This window comes from Cynocephalus volans, chromosome 6 (genome assembly GCF_027409185.1).
Source record: "Cynocephalus volans isolate mCynVol1 chromosome 6, mCynVol1.pri, whole genome shotgun sequence".
NCBI classification, from domain to species: domain Eukaryota; kingdom Metazoa; phylum Chordata; class Mammalia; order Dermoptera; family Cynocephalidae; genus Cynocephalus; species Cynocephalus volans.
The window spans coordinates 116,087,777-116,104,030 of record NC_084465.1 but is presented as its reverse complement, the minus strand read 5'-3'; positions in this window follow the sequence as shown (position 1 = coordinate 116,104,030).

Below are 16,254 nucleotides of genomic sequence, written 5' to 3'. Positions count from 1 at the left end.
GTCAGTTTATACAACCACACGTTCTGGGGATTGCAATGAGGGCCCTTATTCTGCCTACCACAAGCACCTAGGTCTACAGTCTGCCCCTTCTGTTTGATTTAATGTATTCATTCATATTCATTCATAATGAGCCTTTATAATGCTCTAGAAATATGTGCATTTAAAGCTGAGGATAGTTTATACCATAAAGAGATCCCATAAGGATATTAGGCATGAAATTAACTCCAGCACTTGAGGAGAGAGATAATAAAAGTTCAATGAATTTTAAAGGAGAGCAAAACCACCTGTAGCTGAGAGAATACAGGAAGACTTCATGGAAGAGGTGCCGTGTGAGAACTCAGAAATCAACCCACGTATTTAAGCCAGCTGATCTTTGACAAAGGCACCAAGAACATACATTGGGGAAAAGACTGCCTCTTCAGTAAACGGTGCTGGGAAAACTGGATTTCCATTTGTAGAAGAATGAAACGTGATCCATACCTTTTACCATATACCCAAATCAACTCAAAATGGATTAGAGACCTAAATATAAGGCCTGAAACTTTAAAACTCTTAGAAGAAAATGTAGGGGAAATGCTCCAGGATTTACGACTGGGTAACCACTTTACGAATAACACCCCAAAGGCACAAGCAACAAAAGAAAAACTAAATAAATGGGATTATATCAAACTAAAAAGCTTCTGCCCCACAAAGGAAACAATAGAGTGAAAAGATATTCTACAGAACGGGAGAAAATATTTGCAAAATATGCATCTGACAAGGGATTAATATCCAGAATATACAAAGAGCTCAGACAAAAAACAAATAATCCAATTAAAAAATGGGTGAAGGAGCTGAATAGACATTTCTCAAAGGAAGACATACAAATGGCCAACAGGTATATGAAAAAATGCTTAACATCACGAATTGTCAGAGAAATGCAAATCAAAACCCCTTTGAGATATCACCTCACCCCAATCAGACTGACTATTATAAAAGAGACAGAGAATTACAAATGCTGGTGAGGATGTGGAGAGAGAGGATCCTCCTGCACTGTTGGTGGGTCTGTAAATTAGTACAGCCGTTCTGGAGAACAGTATGGAGTTTCCTTGAACAACTACAGATAGAAATTCCATATGGTCCAGCAATCCCACTCCTGGGCATATATCCAGAGGACCGGAAAACATCAGGTCGTAGGGATACCTGCCCTCCCATGTTTATTGCAGCCTTATTTACAGTAGCCAGGCAATGGAACCAACCTAAATGTCCATTGATGGATGACTGGATAAGGAAATTGTAGTATATATACACAATGGAATACATCTCAGCCATAAAAAGAATGAAATTCTACCATTTTCAGCAACATGGATGAGCCTGGAGAAAATTATCCTACTTGAAAAAACCCAGGGACAGAAAGAGAAATACCGCATGTTCTCACTCATAACTGGGAGCTGAATCCATAAATAAACAAACGAACAATAAAGAGAGACAGAGAGAAAGAAAGAAACAAAGAGCAATCACAGTAATATGTTGAACTTTTAGAAAACTGGAGGTGGAAAAGGGGAGGGGAGGGAGAAAGGGAGGGGGGCTAACGAGGCATTGGTCGACAGACACAAAGAATGGCTGCGTATTGTAATGATGAATAAGCTAACTATACTGATCTAACCACCACACATTCTACACAATCATTGAAAATCAATGTTGTACTCCACATGTATGTACAATGAAAAATTTTTTAAAAAGATTGTGTCAAATTTGGGAATGAAGGGAGTAGGAACAGGAACAGCAAAGTTATGGAGGGAGAAAAGCCTGGTAGTAAGAATTACTAAGACACACTGGATGTCCCTAGATGTCAGAGAGTGCTAATTACTTTATAATAATTGCTGCCCTTGTTCTTTAAAACAACAATCCTAAGATATATACAGAATTGTTTCCTTCACATTACAGCCAAGCAAACTGAGATAGCAGCAGGCTGAGCCATTTATCCAAGGTAAGTGATAGAGTGTGACTTTAAACCCAGCTCCCCACCCACAAGTGAGTCATTTTGTTTGCATGAGGAGTGAAGCATATGTGTAAAGGGGATTGGAAGATAAAATTGAAAAAGAGTGTATAGGGACCATGTCATATGAAAATAGGGAAGGCAGGCGTTGATTTTAAAAGTTATAGGGACTTACATTTCTGGAAAGATGGAGTACATTTAATTTCCCCTATTTCTCTCACTACAGACAACTAAACACCTAGACAGACTGGTTAGGTATCTTGATGAGGTACATTTCTTGTTTTTTGTTTGTTTGTTTTGTTTTTGTTTTATGTCATATATCCCAGATTTGGGCTGAAGAAGCCAGAAACTTGGAAACACCATGAGCCGCAGAAAAAAAAAAAAAGTCCCCAACAAAAGCCCTATCCTGGTCAAACGACAGGAAAGGGGAAAACTAGCAAAACAGAAACCTTTTAGACAATAACTGCTCTGCTCTAACTCAGCACTACAGGAGAAGCTACAGCTCCACACCCATCTAAGCTACCACAGGCTGAGTCGGGAACCTTATGCCTACCCTTGCCAGGCTATCACGAGAGCCCCTTCTCTGCTGCAGTGGGGACCACACTGGGAGCCTGGAACTCATCTCCCACTCACTAGTAATGAGATGTCCCTCCCAGCTGAGGTGGTGTCAGAACTTTCACCATTGCCCAGCAGTGAGGCCACATGTGGACCAGGAACAAGGCATACCTGTCCCTCCCACCAGCCAGGGAGGTATCAGGAGAGGTTTAGTGAGGAGTCAGAACTCCTACCTCCACCCAGCAGTAGCAGGAGACCATGCTGCACTTGGGCAGCCACACACACTCAATGGGAAACCTGGATTCCTGTCCTCACTCAGCAATTGATGATGTAGAGCCTCCTTCCCCTGCCAGAGCAGTGTCACAGACAGCCAGCTACCATAGTAGATGGAAATAAGATTCAGAATCTCTGAATCTGGCCCTCACAACATGGGCAGGAAGGGAGACAATTAGCTTTGTATCTCATGAATATTCTTAATTTAATAAAAAAGAGTCTCATAACATAATATCCACAATGTGCAGGTTTCCAAAAAGAATCACTCGTCATTCCAAAATCCAGGAAAATCTCAACTGGAACGAATAAAAGATATACAATCTATACCAGCATAAAAATGACAGAGATGTTAGAATTATGTGACAAAGAATTTAAAGCAGCCATTGTAGAAATGCTTCAATGAGTAATTATGACCATGTTTAAAACAAATTGAAAAAAGCCAGAAACTCTCAAAAAAGAAATAGAATCTCTAAAAAAGAATCAAATGGAAAATTTAAGACTGCAAATACAGTAAGTGAAATTTTAAAAAAATTAATAGATGGACTGAACAACAGAATGGAGAGATCAGAGTAACAAAGAGACAACGAACTATACAAAAATGTACAGATCCTCAAGGGACTATGAGGTTATAACAAGAGATGTAACACTCTTGGGTAGTTATCACAGAGAAATAGAAACTTACATAAAAACCTGCACATGAGTGTTTATAGCAACTTACTCATAATAGCAAAACTTAAAATGACCCAGATGTCTTTCAATGTCTGAATGTTTAAACAAATGTGGTACATCCATACAATGGACTACTACTCAGCAGTAAAAAAGAATGAACCGTCGATACACATAACAATGCAGATGAACTACAGAGAATTAGGCTGAGCGATAAAGCCGATCGTAAAAGTTATAAATTGTATGATTCCATTTATATAACATTCTTGAAATAACAACATTACAGAAACGGAGAATAGATTAGTGGTTGTCAGAGGTTAAGGAGGGGGCGGAGGGTGAGAGGAAAGTGGGCGTGGCTAAAAGCAGCTCTATGAGGGATCGTTGTGCTGATGGAAATTCTTTGTCTCTTGGCTGCAGCAATGTCAATATTCTGGTTCTATTATTGTGCTATAGTTTTGCAAGATGTTATCATTGGGAAAAAGGAGGTGAAGGATATTATGGGATTTTCTTTGTGTTATTTTTTACAGCTGTATATAAATCTACAATTATTTCAAAATAAAAATTTAATTGAAGAAAAGGTTTAGGGGGCTCTGCATCTTTAACACAATTAGGCTCAGACCAAATGGTTTGAGGACAGCCAACACTTTTAGGACAAAATAAGCATGGGTCAGAATCAGAGTCCAGCTTCTTGGATGCCTGACCTTGGGTTGGCTGGCTAACTGCACTGACCCTCAGTGCCTTACCTGGAAAATGAGGAGAGTGAGTCAGGCCTGACTTAGAGGGGCATCTTGAGGTGGGAAGACTGCGAAGAGGAGAGGCCATGGCTTGAATAGACTTCAGGGCTGACCCGAACTGAGATTGAGGGACCATGACAGTGGACTTTTAGAAGAGGAAGACTGGAGTTAGAGGTTCCCTGGAGAGAGCCCTCTTCCTGATAAGTGATCCTGACTCAGACTCAGATTCACGGGCAAAGCAGCACTGATTCAAGCATTTTCTGAGAGAATGTGTCAAGATCAAGGCACTTTCAGAAAAAAAAAAAGTTTTGAGTGTGAATGATCTGATTTCCTTCTTTCCTTCTTTCTTTCCCTCCCTCCTTCTCTTTCTTTCTTTCTTTCTTTCTTTCTTTCTTTCTTTCTTTCTTTCTTTCTTTCTTTCTTTCTTTCTTTCTTTCTTTCTTTCTTTCTTTCTTTCTTCTCTCTCTCTCTCTCTCTCTCTCTCTCTCTCTCTCTCTCTCTCTCTCTCCCTCCCTCCCTCCCTCCCTCCCTCCCTCTCTCTCTCTATTTCTTTGGTCATTCTGCCCTCACAGCTGTGATTTGCGGAAAGATGATTTTTTCCCATTCAATGTTTTGGACATATATGGCCTCTCTCTTGCAAAAGTTGACCTGGTAGCAATGAACACTCCCACTTAATGGGCCACTCCAATTCCCCATTGAGAAGAAAATGGTAGGTGTGCCCCCAATTGTGAATGACAGAACTCCTTAAATGGGTTGCTTTAGTTCCGTGAGTACAAAGGAAGAATGGGGGGAAATGACTTTTATTCTCCATGGGGGCAGGGAGCATGCCAGTCTCGTTCTTCCCTGTGTCTGTGGTGCTGGCTCAGTATGACCGCACCTGAAAGTTATAAACCTGGGTTGAGCACTGATTAGCTCTGTGAACTTGCACATGTTTTCTAGCCTTTCTCATCCTCAGGTTATACTTTTGCTCTGAAAGTATGCTCTGTCGACATGCTACTGAAATGCATGGGCTTTGAGATCACATGCACTGCTTTCGGGCCCTGGCCTTTCGACCTTGGGCATGTTACTGGGATTTGAACTCCGTAAAGGCAGAGTTGATGTTGTCTTCCTTTCCTCCTATTGATCCTTAGCATCTGGAGTAGGGTCTGGCACTGAGACGGTGCTCAGTAAGCAATAAATTACCTGCTCTACTCCTCGCTGATTCCATCAAGGATATGCCTGGAGCTGACCTTCACCTGACACTCTAGGCAGTTCCTCCACTGAGATTCCCAGCATGATAAAACAGAGAGATTGATGTTGGATGTGATTCCAGGTCCCCAGTCTCCCCAGCTGGACCAGGTTGCCTTGGCTATGCCAATGAGGTAGAAGGGAAGACATTTTATGAGAATAGGTCACACTCTCTTGTCAGGAAGGACCCTGATCTGGCACCTTCTTTCTTATGTTCCAAGGGTGTTTGTGATGCACCTGACCCAAGGACTAAGCTTAAGGAAGAGGAAAAAAAAAATATGGCATTTGGAATCAAAGTGAACTGTGTTCAAATCCAGTTCTGTTCCTTACCAGCTCTTATCATGTCCCAAGGAAACATTTACTGATCATCTGCTGGGTGAAAGGTACTGTTTTAGAGACTAGAAATAATTTAATAGGGAGTGAAAGAGGGAAGGTCTTTGTTCTCCTGGATCTAACATTTCAGTGGTGGAGGGAGACAGATGATAATAGTTGACAAGTAATTAAAACAATTTTAGATAATGATAAATGCTATGAAGGAAATGGTTGGTAAATTTAGTGAGCTCATACAACAGATGTTTATTGGCACTATTCTAGGTGCAGAAGACACAAAAAAGTGAAGAAAATAGACACTATTCTTAGAGAATCTATACTCTAATGGGGGAAGAAAGACAATAAAAAATGAACATATTGTTGAGAGGTGATAAGAACTGAGAAGACAAAGCAGATGAAATGAAAATGTGTGTGTGTGTACATGTCATGTTAGACAGGGCATGAGGGAAATTCTCTCTGATAAGGCGGCAGGCATTTGAGCAGTGACATAACTTCTAAAATCAGTTTCTGCTCAAAACGTGGAACATGGGATTTAGCTGTTAGGTTGTAGTGGGGATTAAAAAGGGTGCTAAATTTGAATGTGCCTGACTAGGTCCCTGGAACATAGAACACACTCAGGCAGTGCAAGCTATCATTATTATTTCTAGTGGTGGTGGTGGTCTGTGAAAACTGAGTCAAAATCAGTACTGCTTCCACTGGAGTCTCAAGGGAAAGCCTCTACATGAAGAAAGGAAGAGCTCAGGGAAAAGTAGAGAATGGAAGCTTTTTTTTTTTTTCCCCACAGTCACAGTAGCATCTGCTGGAGGCTGAAATCTTAATTAACTCAGACAGGGGAGTGTCTCCATTGCTAGGCTTCTTCAACTTGTGATGTTTGCAGAGCCAGCGAGGCTGCTGGCTGTGTGCCATATGGTGTGTGAATGTAGCAGCTAGGTGACGCCTCCAAGTACAGAACACATGACTGCAGGATGGGACAGGCCAATGCATGTGGTCTGAGAATGCTCTGGCTACCTGGCCCTCCCCAAGGGAGGGATGAGGAAGCTGCCTCCACCTCCGTCAGCCTCTGTACTCATTCTCCACCACCTGGATGCAGCCCAGCTCATTTAGGAATTGGCTCAGCAACCTAGAGAACCACACAATCAGAGGCTTCTGGTGAAGAGAATGCAGACATATGTTACCAAGACTAATGATAAACAAATTAGTCCAGACCGTGATGAGAGGCTTCTAGCACAATACCAGCCCTTAGTGATCGCCTTTGATCACTCTGAACACCTTTGTATGGGAAAGGAAAATAGCCCTGGGAAAATGGTGCTGTTTATTGCCTCGGCAAAGACCACACAGTGAATTCACGATGAACTAGGAGTCAAAAATCAGATATATGCTTTTCAAACCAGGACCCACAAAAATCTCAGGGATGATGATTTTATTAATGTGTGTTTAAGCAGGAAAATAAAAATTACTTCAAGTATTAAGACACAAGGAATTTAATAGAGGGAATTATTTGCCCAGATGATGGAGAAGCTGAGACTACGCATAGGGTAATGTGGTAACACAGAGATTAGCAAATGTGGGAAGTTGCTGCCAACTCTAGGCCAGAGAGATAATGAGCAGAGGTGGGGCTACCGGCGCCAAGGGACACTTGGCAGAAGAGCTGAAGCCACACCATGAAGGATATACATTCCCGGCCCCAGAAACCATCTGGACAGAGTAGAAGGGGAAAGTTTACTGTTCCTCCCTATCCCTTTGCTCCCCAAGTTCCTGCCAGTGCCTGCCATTGTCCAAACCCAATAGGAAGCCAGCTGCCATAGAAGCCCAGGAAATGCAGCTGCACAGGGAACTCCCATCGTAATGCAAAGCTGGAGCAAATGAAGGATAAGAAACACATCTGAGGGTAAAGAAGTCCAGAACCAGCGATGCAATAATGTCCACTACTTTTTATTGGTCATAGACTATGTGTTAACACTGTGGTAAGACAGTTGTTACTGAAACCAATAATGGAATTCTTCCAGGCAACTGCCCTCATTATATAAGCACTATACGCCCCATTTTGTAGCACTGAGGCTAAGATTAAGTGACTTGTCCAGTATTTGACCTAAGGTTGGTTGGATTCCAAAGTCAATGGCTTTTAACCCCTATACAAAGAGAATAAGAAACCATAGGCATTTTTCCAACAGGGCTAATTTTATCTGTTGGTAAATACATTAAAACATTAGTTTTCTAGTAAATGCTAATGTATTTATAAAGGAGAATGATCAGTCTTTAAGATTTTTTAAATTTGTTTTTTATTAAGTAATAATTTACTTAATAGAACCTTTAGTGCACAGTTCTGTGAGTTTTAATGCGTAGTTTGGTGAGTTTTGACAAACGGATACCAGCAGGTAACAAGTACCACAAGCAAGATGCAAAACTCCATCTCTCCCCAAAATTCCTCTGTGCCCCTTTGTAATCAACCTCTCTTTTTCCCCCCAGCCCTTGATGACTGCTGATTTATTGTCTGTCTCTGTAGTTTTGCCATTTCCAGAATATCATATAAATGAAATCATTTAAATATGGCTGTTTTCACTTGGCACAATGAATAAATTCATTAATTGGAAAAAAAAAATCTAACCGGAGACTTTAGAGATGTTTATTGCTGACTGGGCAGGTGTTTGAGCATTCACTCATCCCTGACTTTAGAAGCATTTTTGTGGACAAGTTTTAAAAATTCTCTGTGGCTCATTTTCCTAGTCTGGAAAATGGGTATAGTAACAATAATCACCTGATTGGCTTAGTGTGAAATTAAATAAGTTAATATAAATAAAGGGCTTAGAACAGTGCTGACAAAAAGCCACTATATTGGTATTACTGTGATTATTCTTATTACTATTTTTATTGCTATTATTACTGTTATTGTTATTGTTCTTTTTTATTGAAACATAATTGATTATACATACTTGTGGGGTACAGAGTTGACTGTCAGTATTTGTGTACAATATGTGATGATCAAATCAGGATTATTAGCATATTTTTCATCATAAAATGTAATTATTCTTATTGAATAGATGGTCAGGGCACCATCCAGGCTTGTGGGAAAAGGCAGAGGGCCATGGCGTGCCATGCACAGGTTGGAGTTTGGGGCCAGGTTCAGCATCTGGGCCATCATAGAGAAACAACTTCATTGATCTGAGTCTTTCTTCTCTTGACTATTATGCATATCCATTATTGTCTTTCTGCCCAGCACCCTTGCCCTCTTCTGGTACTCCCTTCTTCTGGTAAATGATTTTACTTTGTACAACCATTTCTCTTGTGTTTCCAGGGGGCTGATTCTTCCCTGGCCCCAATGTCAGGCATATAATGTCAGGCATATGACCCATACCTTGGGCTGAATGTCTCCCTAAACTTAATTCCCACTGTAATTGTTGAGAGTGGGAAATCCTATAATGGTAATTGAAAGGTGGGGACATGAAGAGGTGATTAGATTGTAGGACCAGACAGTAGTAAATGGATTGATAATGGTGGTCAGGGGCATGGTTCTGAGGGCTTTAAAAAAGAGTCAGTGGGAAGGTTTGTCTCTCTCTGCTCCACCATTTTCTGTGATGTGAGACCCCTGGGTCATTGTCACCACCACCAGGACCCTCACCATGTGTTCTCTGCACCATGGACTTCCCAGCCTCCAAAACTGTAAGAATCAATTTCATTTTCTTTATAAAATACCCAGTTCTGTGTGTTTTGTTATACGCAACAGAAACAGACTAATACAACCCAGCTCTGGCCAATCAGACCTCTGCGTGTCTTTGACCATGGTGATTAGTTCAGGCATGGACACGTGACTCAGGCCAGTCCAGTGAAGATCCTCCCTGGAATTTTACTGAAGTTACCAGAAATAAAAAGCTTTACTCCGCTGGTTTTCCTAAACTTCTAGCTTATAAACCAGGAGCTTTCAACAGCTGTCTTCACCACCATGAGGGAATAACTTACCAGTGAATAAAATCAATACTGAAAAAAACAGACTTGAAATGAGGGGCTGGGAGGGTTTTTACAGCACCAGGGCACAACTGGAGCCAGATGACCTCTATGTGTTCTAAGCACTGAACCAATAGATTATTTTTTGTTTGTTGTTCTGCTTAAACCAGTTTGAGGTAGATTTCTTCACTTGCAACCACAGGTGTCCTGACTTACAGATCTGTGAATTGTGGATAATAATCCACAATTGTGAAAATTAAATGGAATAGCATCTGTTCAAAGCCAAAAACATTTTACACATCTTAATAAATGGCAACTATTCAAAATGATAGAGAAAATTCTTGAGAATACTTAGAACAGGGACTGAATGTGTCTTAGCCATTTGGAAGTCACTCAGTGGGTGAGGAGTCTAGGATCACACCTCAGCCTCGCCTAGTGACCAGCTAAGATGCTACTGGTATTAGGATTTCACAGGCCTGTTTGATACAAAGGGATTTCTTCCTTCTTTGCCCTCACTGTGACATTCAAAAGTCCTTCATGCAACATGAAGCAGTTGGGTGTAGGAGAAAGCATGTTCAATACAATAGATAATTGTACAATAGTCAGTGCTGGAATTTACTGTAAGGTTTTGGGTTGTCACTGATGTTCTCTGAATCTCACCTTTCTTGGATGTGGCTGAACATGGCAGTAACTCTTTTGCCTTACTTGAGGATTGCTCTTTGATTAAAGATGTGAGAGTACTTTGAAAAGGGTAAAACATCATATGTGAGTTATACTCATATTTTTGCACTTAAAAAGGTACATAATCTTTGGAATATAAATGTACTGAGTGCAAGAACAAGAATTATGTCCTTTATAAATTAAAAGATTTTTTGGTGAAACTTTGTGATAGATTAAAAAAAAAAAGACCACAAATGCTTCACTTTGCCATCTCCACACCCTTTCAGTGGAAGACTTTGCAGCCCCTTCTGTGAAGAGATGGAATTTGTACCCTTTTCCTTTAAACTTGGGCTGGTTTTGTGACTTGGGTTGGCCAATAGGATGTAGCAGAAGCTATGTTATTCCAGTCTGAGCCTGGACCTCGAGAAGCCCTGCAGCTTCCTGCTCATCGTGGGACTCTGCCAATCACCATTTGACTGTCTAGGCCACCCTGCTGGAGGATGAGAGACCATTAAAGATGAGCCACTCCATCGAGCTCAACCTAATTGCCAATCCACAGCATCGTGAGCTAAATAAAAGATTGCTGTTTTAAGTCACTAAGTTTTGAGAAGTCTCTTACATAGAGAAAGCTGACAAATGCATACCAGATAGAGTCAGCAGGTGTCATATCTATCACATTGTGTCACTTCACAAGAACAATGTCCTTAGTGCCAGCTGTGTTATTTATTCTTGTGTGACCTTGAGTAAATCATTCCTGCTGCCGCTCTCCATCTTTAAATTAGGATTAATAGTTCAACTTACCTCACGTAGTTCTGAGGATTGAATAAAATAAAATCAATCCTGGGGATGGGCAGGGTAGGTCATACTAGAGTTGATGACCTTCAAGCTCCCTTGCAAACTTAAGGTTTCTATGGACTGTATAAATGCAGGTTATTAGTATTATCGTTATACATAGAGCAGACACATAATCAATACTGATGACACTATTGGAATAAAATTGCAAAGACCTGAAAGTAAAAAGAGATAATCCCTCCAGTGCCCACTCACAAATTGTGATAAGGTGATAAAGCCAACCTTGCCACACATGGATGCAAATATTCACATGGTCCTTGAATCCTGTTGTGTCCAGAGAATGCCTAGGAGGCAAAGACAGAAAGAAGAAATCCCAGGGAGTTTCTGATTCTTTACTTCCATATGTCTTCAAAGCATAAGGAGCAAGGACTGAGAATTTCCCAGGGCCACTGTGAATTGAGGATGTGGGAAATGCAGTACATTGCAAACAGTAATGTAACACATTATAAACATCAAGCCCCAGTGGAAGCACAACCCAGTCATTAAAAATGCAACATCTTAGTTTGATATAATCCCATTTGTTTATTTTTCCTTTGGTTGCCCGTGCTTTTGGGGTCGTATTCATGAGGTCTGTGCCCAGTCCTATTTCCTGAAGTGTTTCTCCTATGTTTTCTTTAAGAAGTTTTATTGTCTCAGGGTGTATATTTAAATCCTTAATCCATTTTGAGTTGATTTTAGTATACGGTGAGAGGTATGGATCTAGTTTCATTCTCCTGCATATCGATATCCAGTTATCCCAGCACCACTTGCTGAAGAGGCAGTCCCTTCCCCAGTGAATAGGCTTGGTGCCTTTGTCAAAGATCAGATGGCAGTAAGTGTGTGGGTTGATTTCTGGATTCTCTATTCTATTCCATTGGTCAGTGTGTCTGTTTTTATGCCAGTTCATCGCAGCACTCTTTACAATAGCCAAGAGTTGGAACCAGCCCAAATGCCCATCATCAGATGAGTGGATACGGAAAATGTGGTACATCTACACAATGGAATACTACTCAGCTATAAAAACGAATGAAATACTGCCATTTGCAACAACATGGATGGACCTTGAGAGAATTATATTAAGTGAAACAAGTCAGGCACAGAAAGAGAAATACCACATGTTCTCACTTATTGGAGGGAGCTAAAAATTAATATATAAATTCACACACACACATACACACACACACACACAAACCGGGAGGGGGGGGGAAGAAGATATAACAACCACAATTATTTGAAGTTGATACAACAAGCAAACAGAAAGGACATTGTTGGGGGGGAGGGGGGAGGGAGAAGGGAGGGAGGTTTTGGTGATGGGGAGCAATAATCAGCTACAATGTATATCGACAAAATAAAATTTAAAAAAAATTAAAATTAAAAAAAAAATGCAACATCTTTGTAGGAATCATAATCTGTCCCACCATAAGGTGTTGATTTGGCCCTAGTGAGTCAGTGTGCTGTGGTGGGTGTGCCATTCTAGGAAAGTAAAAAGACTCAAAGCCTTGGGACCACTTGGTACCTGAGCCTTCCCAGGCCAGCTCTTTTTAATGAATTTTTCCAGCCCAAGTAAATGCAGCTGGTGTTTTAGTTCAGGCTGCTTTAACAAAGTACTATAGATTGGATGTCTGATAAATAACAGAATTTATTTTCTCACAGTTTTGGAAACTGAAAGTCTGAGATCAGGGTGCCAGCGTGGCCGGGTTCTGGTGGGAGCTCTCTCCTCTTCCAGGTTGCAGACTGCCAATTTCTCATTATATCCTCACATGGTGGAAAGAGAATGAAAGAACGCTCTGGATCCTTTTTATAAATGTACTAATCACATTGTTGAGGTCTCCACCCTCATGACCTAATTACCTCACAAAGCCCCACTTCCTAATTCCATCACATCACATCAAATCATATTAAATTTCATATTACATCAACATATTCATTTTGGGGTAGACAAAAACATTCCATCCATAAGAGCTGGGAACTCAGAAAAGAACTTCTGGGTCCCAGGACACCCAGCCATCTCTGGAATAATCATTCATTCATTCATTCCTAATATCAAGATGACTATGAATATGAATGTGGATGGATAAGAGCTTGGGCTCTGGAACCAAATGTCTTGAGTCAGAATTTCAGCTCTACCATTCAGTAGCAGTGTAGGCAAGTCTAAGCCTGTTACCTCACCTATAAATAGGATTAATAATAAAAATGCTAATAATAATAATAACAACAACAAAACAACTCCTTCAGTGATGATGAGGTTAGAAGTAATATGTGAAAACCACTTAGAATCATGCAAGTGTGCAAGAAATAAATGTTAACTATTCTTATTCTTTTTTTTTTAAATTTTATTTTGTCAATATACATTGTAGCTGATTAATGCTCCCCATCACCAAAACCTCCCTCCCTTCTCCCTCCCCCCCTCCCCCCCAACAATGTCCTTTCTGTTTGTTTGTTGTATCAACTTCAAATAATTGTGGTTGTTATATCTTCTTCCACCCCCCCCCCCCGGTTTGTGTGTGTGTGTGTGTATGTGTGTGTGTGAAATTATATATTAATTTTTAGCTCCCTCCAATAAGTGAGAACATGTGGTATTTCTCTTTCTGTGCCTGACTTGTTTCACTTAATATAATTCTCTCAAGGTCCATCCATGTTGTTGCAAATGGCAGTATTTCATTCGTTTTTATAGCTGAGTAGTATTCCATTGTGTAGATGTACCACATTTTCCGTATCCACTCATCTGATGATGGGCATTTGGGCTGGTTCCAACTCTTGGCTATTGTAAAGAGTGCTGCGATGAACATTGGGGAACAGGTATACCTTCGACTTGATGATTTCCATTCCTCTGGGTATATTCCCAACAGTGGGATGGCTGGGTCGTATGGTAGATCTATTTGCAATTGTTTAAGGAACCTCCATACCATTTTCCATAGAGGCTGCACCATTTTGCAGTCCCACCAACAATGTATGAGAGTTCCTTTTTCTCCGCAGCCTCGCCAGCATTTATCGTTCAGAGTCTTTTGGATTTTAGCCATCCTAACTGGGGTTAGATGGTATCTCAATGTGGTTTTGATTTGCATTTCCCGGATGCTGAGTGATGTTGAGCATTTTTTCATATGTCTGTTGGCCATTTGGATATCTTCCTTAGAGAAATGCCTACTTAGCTCTTTTGCCCATTTTTTAATTGGGTTGCTTGTTTTCTTCTTGTACAGTTGTTTGAGTTCCTTATATATTCTGGATATTAATCCTTTGTCAGATGTATATTTTGCAAATATTTTCTCCCACTCTGTTGGTTGTCTTTTAACTCTTTTAATTGTTTCTTTTGCTGTGCAGAAGCTTTTTAGTTTGATATAATCCCATTTGTTTATTTTTCCTTTGGTTGCCCGTGCTTTTGGGGTCGTATTCATGAAGTCTGTGCCCAGTCCTATTATTCTTATTCTTACTGTGTATTGAGATTCTATTGTATGCCAGGTTTCATGGTAGGCACTGAACAGGCTGTGAGAAACAAAACGTAAAATGACTCTGTTCTCACAGAGTTCAAATTCTACAGGAAAAGACTGTTAATGACCAAGCAAATAACTGAACAAGCCATTCCAGATTTCTAGAAGTGCACTGAAGGAAATAAACGGGGAGATGGGGTGGAACAGGACTTGGATGGGTGGGTCTCATTGACAGCAGATGGCCAGGGGCAGTCTTTAGCTGAGATCTGATGTGGAGAAAGGGTTCCCAACACAAACAGGTGGCAGGTGTTTGAGGTGAACACCTGGATATAATCATTGCACACAGTGTAAACGTACCCAAATATCATATTGTACTCCATAAATGTGTGTGATTATCATGGATCAATTAAGAAAAAATAAATCAAAAAGAAAAAAAAATTTGCAGACAGAAGTAGATTAGAAGTTACCAAGGGCCGAGCCCGTGGCGCTCTCGGGAGAGTGCGGTGCTAGGAGTGCAGCGACGCTCCCGCCGCGTGTTCGGATCCTATATAGGAGTGGCCAGTGCGCTCACTGGCTGAGTGCCGGTCACGAAAAAGACAAAAAAAAAAAAAAAAAAGTTATCAGAAACGGGGGTGGTACGGAATAATGAAAAGTTATTGCTTGATGGGTACAGAGTCTATGTTTAGGATGACAAAAATGTTTTTGAAGTAGATAGAGGTGGTGGTTACAAAGCATTGTGAATGTAGTTGATTCCACACAGTTGTATGTTTAAAAATGCTTAAAATGGAAATTCTTATGTTATATATGTTTTAACCACAATAAAAAAAGAAAAAAATTTTTCTGGAGGTGGATGATGGTGGTGGTTGCACAACACTGTGAATGGACTTGATGCCCCTGAACTGTGCACTCAAAAATGGTAAAAATGGTCAATTTTATGTTATGCATATTTATTTTACCACAATAAGAAAAGCCTTGTTTGAGAGAGAGAGAGAGAGAGAGAGAGAGAGAGAGAGTATTGCAAAGGCCTTGAATCACGATGATTTTACCATTATAAAAAAGAAGAAGAAAGAAAACCGCATGAAAGGAGCTTAGTGAGAAAGGCAGAGTAGTATCGAATGAGTGCTGAGAAGGAGACAAAGAACCGTTCAAGTAGGCTATGGCAAAAATGTAAAAATAAAAATAAAGAAAATTGGAATTTTTTAATGGATAGGTTGAAGACAGTCTCCCAATTTTACACATACTTTTATTTTATTTATTTAAATTTCACTGGGTCTAAGAGAGGTCACATCACTTTTGCAAGGCCATACAGCCCTCTGGTCTTTGCCCTTTACTCTGCAGGTTCTCTGGCCCCGGTTCACCTCTGTGCCCCGTCTTCCAGTGACTCCCTTAGGTTACCCAGCTTTTATAGCACATATTTGGGTCTGCACTTCCTGTCCTCTCAATCACTTCTAGATGATTTCATATTTGAACTCTGGAAACCACTCACAGCACAACTAGGAAGAACTAGTCTTAGAGATACTAACTCCTCAAGTCCTGTTCTTCTGCAGTTGGTTCCTAGCAACTTAAACCTGTTGGTGCTTTGGGGGTCAAAGAAAGACATACACAAAACATAGTCAGTCATCGAAACCCCTTCAAG